Source organism: Cannabis sativa, chromosome 5, assembly GCF_029168945.1.
Source record: "Cannabis sativa cultivar Pink pepper isolate KNU-18-1 chromosome 5, ASM2916894v1, whole genome shotgun sequence".
Taxonomy (NCBI): Eukaryota; Viridiplantae; Streptophyta; class Magnoliopsida; order Rosales; family Cannabaceae; genus Cannabis; species Cannabis sativa.
This window is the reverse complement of record NC_083605.1, coordinates 64,552,391-64,561,348: the sequence shown is the minus strand read 5'-3', so window position 1 is coordinate 64,561,348 and position 8,958 is coordinate 64,552,391.

Genomic DNA, 8,958 nt, shown 5'->3' with positions numbered 1-8,958 from the left:
GTATTTTGTTATGATTTTTTGTAACGTCAAAACTGGTTTCACATGTCGAAACTGGTTTCACAGATTTTAACTGTTCTTTAATAGGGTTGCTCAATTTTTATGATATTATTATATATTTTTTAGTTTGTATAAAACCAGTTTTCTTATTGTATGATATTTGAACAACAATTTTTATTTTATTTTAATTAATCAGTTTCTGACACACATATTATTTTATTATTTTCATAACTGGTTTTTTTTAAGTAACTAGTTTTTATAACTAATTTTTTTATTGTTGTTCATAATTGAATTTTATTCAATTTTTTATTAATTTATTTCAAGAAACTGGTTTTTATTTGTTTGTTTTTATTTTGGTTGTTTTACTAACTGGTTTCTCACATTCCACTGTTTTTTTTGTTATTCTTTTATGGTTTTTATTGCACTTTTGTCTCTTTAATTTTCTTTGTTTCTTTTTTTTTTCTCTTTCATTTTAATTTATGATTCTCTTTGTTATATTTGTTGCATATTGTATGTTTAAATTAACTCTAATTTTTGAGCAAGCAAATAAAAAATTAAATGCCAAAATAAAGAATGAAGTTAGAAGTTTGATTATTAGGTATTGATATAAAATTTATATGTTCGAAACTGGTTTTTAAATTTAGTATCGTTAATTTGTAAAAGTTTAGTTATTAGGCATTGTGTATTTTTTATTATGTTATTGATGAAACTATTTTTTTTTTTGCCTCTTTTAATGAAATAATTCGTTTCTTTTAATATTGATGAAACTGATTTTTAAAGTTAGTATCGTCTTTAGATTGTAATTTTTTTCATTATCTTGTTGATGAAACTATTTTTTGTATTCTTTAAATGAAATTATTAGTTTCTTTCAATGTTGATGAAACTAGTTTTTAAAGTTTGGATTCTTTTTAGATTATGATTTTTTATATTGTTTTTTTTTCAGGATGATGTTGATGAAACTGGTTTTTTTTTTCTGCTGTTTTTAATGGAATAATTAGTTTTTAACAAAAAAAAAAACAAATAGTATTTAAATAAAAAACAAGTTTAATTTTTGTAAAAAAAAAAGTGAAATAAAAAAATGTACACTTATTATATATATTAAGAGAAAAAAAATTAGGTTGAGAAAAAAAATTAAAAAAAAAAAAAAAGAGAGACACAAAAAGAAATTAAAAAAAAACAATAGAGAGAGATAAGCGAAAGAAAGAAAAAAAAAGTAAGAATCGACTTAAAAGTTGAAAAGAAAAAAGGGAGCCAAAATTGACTAAAAAATATATAAAAAAGACAAAAAAAAAACTTTTTGAAGTTTCAATAAGTAAAAAAGAAAAAAAAATTAATAAAAGTATAAAAATAAAATGTTCTTGTCAAATTAAAAATGTAATGTTTGAAAAAAAATGCAATATTTGGTGTAAATTTTTCAAATAAAAAGAAACCTTAAAATGTAAGTGTAAAATAAATTAAAAAATAAATAAAACTAATTAAGCTAAAAATAAAAACATAAAATATGGGATTGGATAATAAGTTTATAAAAATATGGCATATCAAATACCATAAAAAATCTTAAATGTAAAAAAATGTCATAGAAGAGTGGCAAACTTAAAAATGCCATATTTTTCTAACTTTGTTATGAAATTCCATATTTCATGTAATTTTCACTTAAAATTATATAAGGAATTATAAAGGGCCTGAGTGCTTATTTCCCAATGTTATGAGAACAAGTATCTATAACAAATCAATTATCCTTCTAATTTGGAAAAAGGCTTCACTTATATATTTTGTGCTCTATTTTGAAACATATCATAATTTTATGATAACAAATAAGTGAAACTTGATGAGGTTTATGTCCCGGTGGATGGCATCTTATGTGGCACTCTTAGAATTTGAATGAAGCTTTTACATATCTTTTTGGCATCTTATTTGACCTTCTTAGTGTTGAAACACAGAAAGTGAATAACTTGATCAAACTTGTTACAGAATAAAGAATGAGTAGTCTCACACCAAGAATGGCAATACCACTTTTCTTTGATTGTAGCAGACACTTTCAGATTAGTGCACCATGATAGTTTATATAATTTAAACATGCGTTAAGAGTGAGAAAGTCACACTAAAGAAACACTATCACTGTATATTATTTTTGTCTCATCTGCATAAGTTTGTAGGCAAGATGGTTTCTTATTAATTTGTGCTAATTGGGCAGAGCCTTTCACTCGTCCATTTTTACAATTTGTTCATCAAATTTTTGCCCAGCTATTTGGCAAGAGATTTGTATATCACACGGCCATTTCTTAACTCCACTCTTTCTTGTGCTTTTGTTCTGGCGATATTCCTTGGTTTTGTGTGTTATTGATTATTCCCATTTTGTGTTCTATCGTGTGTTTTAGTGTAATGATTAAGCAATTGTTTTAGTTCTATTGCTCTTCTCACTGTTTTGTTAATTTTGTTGTTAGTTGTTGTTGTATTGTTTGTGTTTTTTATATGGTTAATCGCAAATTTGGTTCATTGTTTGAATTATTTTCGTGTTGTGTTGTATTGTGTATTTTTTTTATGTAGTAGTTTACTTAGTTTTGTATTATTGTTTTGGTGTCTTATGAAGAAAGTAGTTTGCTTAGTGTGTTTATTGTGCTCAATGATTAACCATATTGAAAAAAATAAAATAAAAAAATAACACATCCATATCTTTTCATTCCTTTCTTGCATTTTGTTGTGTAATTGAGTAATAATTTTTAGAATGTTATTGAAGTGATAAAATTATGATGAATATATCTTTTTTCAATCACGTATGCATAATTTGACTAACATAATATATATTATATATTTTTTTTTCAAATATAACTTGTTACTAAGTAATTGTTTGTTGTATATTTTTACTCATTTGGTTGTAAAACTAGTTCTATATAATTTATGCTTCCTTATTGTTGAAACCGATTCTCTCATTTTTTTTTCAATTAGAACAAATTTTTGAGTTATTGTTTGTTATTTATTTTTACTCATTTTGTTGTGTAACCGTTTCAGTTTTAATTTATGTATCAATATTTTTGGAACCAATTCACTCTTATATTTTTTTTAATTATAACTGGTTTTTGAGTTATTGTGTGCTATTTATTTTTAGTCATTTTGTTGTAGAACTAGTTCTACTTTAGTTTATGTTGCAGATGGTTTTTTATTTAAGTCATTTCAGAAGACGGTTCTTGAATTATTTATTTTAGAAACCTATTTTTGATTTAATTGATTCAAGGAACTGGTTTTTAATTTAGTTATTTTGGGAACTGATTTTTAATTTAGTTAATTCAAGGAATCCCTTTTTGATTTATTTATTTTATTTAATTGGTTTTTGTATGTAAGTTTTTATCTTGATTACTTTAAGGAACCAATTTCTTTGTCTCAGATTTTAATTAGTTGATAAATATAATTGGTTTCTTAATCTTATATTTTGAGTTATTATGTGTTCTTTATTTTCTTATGGAATCGATTCAATTTAGATTTAAGCCTCAGTATTTTTAGAATTGATCCTACTTTTTTTTTTTTAATTATAACCGGTTTATGAAGTATTATGTGTTATTCATTTTTACTCAATTTGTTGTGGAACTAGTTTGTTTTTAATTATGTTTCATTATTTTAGGAACTAATTTTCTCTTCTTTTTTTTTTTTTAGTTATAAGCGATTTGAGTTATTCTGTGTTATTTATTTTTATTAATTTTGTTATAGAACTGATTCTATTATTATAACCGGATTGAGTTATTTTGTATAATTTATTTTTATTCATTATGTTATAGAACCGGTTCTATTTTAATTATAAGTTATTTTATTATTTATTATGTTATAGAACCAGTTTTAGTTTAATTATACGTACGTGGGACATCTAACTCTGGTGACTTTTTCTGGCAATTTTTCTATCGACTATGAATTTTTCAGTGACTTTTTCGGCACCGATGAATTTTCCAGTGACTTTTCTGGCAAATTTTTCGATGCCGATGTCTAGGGGTGTTCATTGTGTTAGTGAACAGAATAGTTAGTTAGTCTGTTATAGTTAGTTAGTTTGTTATTTATACAGATGTAACTTCTAACTTACTCTTGTATATATATTCCTCTCTGCCTTTGTGCAATAATAAGACAATTCATTTTTCCTCAAATCTTTACTTTAACATGGTATCACAGCTCTTTTTCTCTCTTTGATATTTTTCATCTCTTTCTTCAAACTTTGTGATCTTTCTTGATTCATCAATGGCGGCTTCTGCAACTACTACTCCAGTTATCTTCTCTCACAAACTTTCAGTGAAGCTCGACAATCAAAATTTTTTACTCTGGCGTCCTCAAGTCCTAGCTGCCGTCCGAGGCCATGATCTACTTCCTTTTCTTTCAGCAACACCTCAGATTCCAAGGAAGTTCCTCACTGAAAATGACAAAAGATCAGGTACTATCAATCCTGCTTATCTTCTTTGGATCAAGCAAGATCAATTACTCTATGCCTGGTTACTTTCGTCTATGTCTGATACAATTCTTATGCGTATTGTTGGCTGTGACACTTGCTCTGTTGTTTGGAGTATTCTGGATCAATACTTTGCCTCTCAATCTGCAGCAAAGATCGATCAGTATCAGACTCAGCTTCGAAACTTCAAGAAAGGGTCCAAATCGATCAATGATTATCTTCTTGGAGTCAAGACTCTCGTCGATCGTCTTGGATCTGTTGGACAGTCTCTTTCTGCAAAAGAACATATATCAGCCATCTTTAATGGATTACCACAAGATTATGATATCTTCATCATCTCCATCAACTCTCGTCATGATGAATATACAGTTGCCGAGATTGAATCACTTCTACTAGCTCAAGAACATAGAATCGAGAAACACAGTCAAGATCTTGATTCAGCTCCCTCAGCTAATCTTGCTCATAACAGAAGTGCCTTCAAGAATCGTTCTTCTTTTTCTGATCAATCGAATCAAGGAAATACTAATCAAACTAGAGGATCTGCTCCTCCATCTGCAAGAGCTCCTTATTGGAATCCCTATGCTACAGGCTCTCGAAATTTCCCTCCCAACAATCAGGGCCAAGGTTCCCCAATGTCTTCAACCAATCCCAGAGGTCCCTCTCCCACTCAATTTGGCACCAAACCTGTCTGTCAATTGTGTGGCAGGGTTGGTCATGTTTCCTCAAAATGCTATCAACGGTTTAATCTGGAGTTTCCAGGCCTTGGTGCTGGCCAAAATGACAAATCATCTCCGATGCAAGCCATGCTTGCTTCTGCCTCTTCTGTTAATGATCCAGCATGGTATCCAGATTCTGGAGCCACAAATCATTGTACTTTCAATGAGCAGAATCTGATGCAGAAACAAGAGTACTATGGCACTGATCAGATCCATGTTGGTGATGGTACTGGTCTTCCTATCAACAATGTTGGTAAGACTTTCTTTCATACTAATCTCACTTCTAAAACCTTTATTCTCAATAATCTTCTCCATGTACCTAATATCACTCGAAATCTTCTCAGTGTATCTCAATTTGCTCATGATAACCGAGTTTATTTTGAATTTCATCCTGAGTTTTGCCTTGTGAAGGATCAGGTCTCACACCAAGTTCTGATGGAAGGCAAACTTAAGAATGGCCTCTATGCCTTCGATTCAGACACTGTCTCTCCTAGTCCTGCAAGTTCTTCATCTGCTGCATCTGATTTGCAGCCTCAAAGTCTGTCTTTAGCTGTCAATGTAACTAGTTCAGACTCCAATGTTTCTCTTTTTTCATTGTGGCATGGCAGATTGGGTCATCCATCTGCCAAGACTGTCAAAAGTGTACTGAATGCATGTAATGTTCCTAATGTCAATAAAACTGTCTTTGATTTCTGTACTGCTTGCTGTAAAGGCAAAATTCACAAATTCCCCTTTCCAAATTCAGAAACTAAGTACACCAAACCATTACTGCTTATTCATTCTGATCTTTGGGGACCTTCCCCAATCTTGTCCTCATGTGGTTACAAATACTACATACATTTTATAGATGCATTATCTAGGTACACTTGGGTGTTTTTATTAAAATGCAAATCAGATGCCTTAGCCACCTTTCTAAATTTCAAAAACCAGGCGGAAAATGAGTTTGATTGTAAAATCAAATCACTCCAATCCGATTGGGGTGGTGAATTTCAAGCTTTTGAACAAACTCTTCTCACACATGGCATTTCCCATAGACTTTCATGCCCCACCACTCATGAACAGAATGGTGTGGCTGAAAGGAAACATAGGCATCTCATTGAGACAGACCTCACTCTTCTTGCTCATGCCTCTCTTCCCCTTCAGTTTTGGGATGAAGCAGTTCGAGCATCAGCCTATCTCATTAACAGATTACCCTCCCCTGTGATTGCCAACATGTCTCCATTTCAAGTCCTATACAATATCCAACCAGACTATAGCAAACTTAGAGTTTTTGGCTGCTCTTGCTACCCTAATACTCGACCTTATAACAAAAACAAGCTTCAGTTTCGATCTGAAGAGTGTACTTTTTTAGGTTACAGTATTAAGCATAAAGGGTATAAATGCTTAGCTAAGTTTGGTAGGATCTATATTTCTCGTGATGTTCTGTTTAATGAGTATGCTTTCCCATACTCAACCCACATTCCTCATACCTCACCTCACACTCATGCATCCTCATCTGGTACTACTGCATCTATCCCTACTGTCCAGAGTCTCCCCTGCTTACATCATGCAGGGTCTACTAGTTCTACTTCAGACTCTGTTTCCACATCCACCACTCATCCAATTCCTCATCCACCTTCCCATTCCATCTCCCCTCATGAGTCACCCCCACCTGAGTCTCCATCATTGTCCTCTACCTCTGCTTCCGCACATCCATCCAATCCTGAGACTCAGTCACCATCCAACACATATGTAGTACCTCTTGTTACTGTGAACAATCACAACATGGTTACTAGATCCAAAGCTGGGGTCTATAAACCCAAAGTCTACATAGCAACAAGAGAACCTACAACTGTTCAAGAAGCTTTAAAAGACCCCAACTGGTTCTCTGCTATGCAACAAGAAAACACAGCCCTGAAAAACAATGGTACATATGTTCTAGTGCCACTCCCTCCAGGCAAGAAAGCTATAGGCTGTAAATGGGTTTATAAGGAAAAAGAAAATGCAGATGGCAGCATCAACAAGTTTAAGGCCAGACTTGTTGCTAAGGGGTTCCTTCAAACATATGGTTTTGATTACCATGAGACTTTCAGTCCTGTGGTCAAACACACTACTGTTAGAGTGATTCTCACCATAGCATTATCAAAGAATTGGGGACTACATCAGCTAGATATTAATAATGCTTTTTTGAATGGTGAGTTAAAAGAGGAAGTGTATATGGTACAGCCACTAGGCTTTGAAGATCCTTCACACCCTGAATTTGTTTGCAAGTTGAACAAGGCCATTTATGGTCTCAAGCAAGCTCCCCGAGCTTGGTATGATACACTCAGTTCAACATTGTACAATCTTGGGTTTCATAATGCCAAGTCAGATCACTCTCTCTTTATTCGAATCACTCCTCAGCACACAACATTTCTTCTTGTTTATGTTGATGATATCATCATCACAGGGAGTTCATCTACTGCTATAACTGACCTTATTCACTGCCTTCACTCAAAGTTTGCTCTCAAAGACCTTGGTCTTCTCAATTACTTCCTTGGCATAGAAGTTCACTACACAAATGAAGGTATGATTCTCTCTCAGAGAAAGTACATTACAGATCTTCTCTACAGGTCTAAAATGCAGTTTGCTAATCCCTTAACTACACCAATGACTGGTGGGAAAAAACTCTCATGGACAGGCAGTGATCCCATCTCAGATCCTCATCTATATCAAAGTTTGGTGGGGGCACTGCAATATGTGTGTATCACTCGACCAGAGATTGCTTTCTCTGTTAATAAAGTCTCACAATTTATGCAGAACCCCCTGCAATCGCATTGGAAAACTGTGAAGAGACTATTGCGATATCTCAAGGGGACTCTTCATCATGGCCTACATCTTCAAAGAACTCCCACTCTTGACATCACAGGCTACTGTGATGCTGATTGGGCCAATGATCCGGATGATAGACGAAGCACTTCTGGATTCTGTGTTTTTCTTGGCACCAATTTAGTCACCTGGTCCTCCAAAAAGCAACCTACTATCTCTCGAAGCAGTACTGAGGCTGAATACAGAAGTCTAGCTCATCTCACTGCAGAAATCACATGGCTTCAATCCTTGCTTTCTGAGTTGAGCATACCTCAGTCCCGATCCCCCATTGCTTGGTGTGACAACCTCAGCACCGTTCTTATGTCAGCCAATCCAGTTTTACACTCAAGAACAAAACATATAGAAGTTGATCTCTTCTTTGTCAGAGAAAAAGTTCTTAGCAAACAACTGTTTGTCTATCATATTCCTGGGTGTGATCAAGTTGCTGATATCTTTACTAAGGCTTTAGGTTGTTGCAGGTTCACTTTACTTAGATCCAAACTCAGTGTTCTTGATTCTACAACACTGAGTTTGAGGGGGGCTGTTAGTGAACAGAATAGTTAGTTAGTCTGTTATAGTTAATTAGTTTGTTATTTATACAGCTGTAACTTCTAACTTACTCTTGTATATATATTCCTCTCTGCCTTTGTGCAATAATAAGACAATTCATTTTTCCTCAAATCTTTACTTTAACACATTGGACCACATCTAATATTTTTAGGTCTATCCAAATCTGATCAAATTATATATTGGATGTTAAATTTTACCATCCAATCTGATCCAATTAATTTCAGTCATTTAATCGATCCAACATCCATAGATGTTGAACTGGATCGATTCTATCGGTTGGATGTACTTCATATATATTTATTTGTTTAATTTGGGTTTTTATTCAATATTTAAGACCTAGCATTTTTTAGATCGGATTAGATCCATCTCATATTTTAGGTACAGTATGTATTGGATTAGATTAGATCCATCCAATCCAAGAAAAAA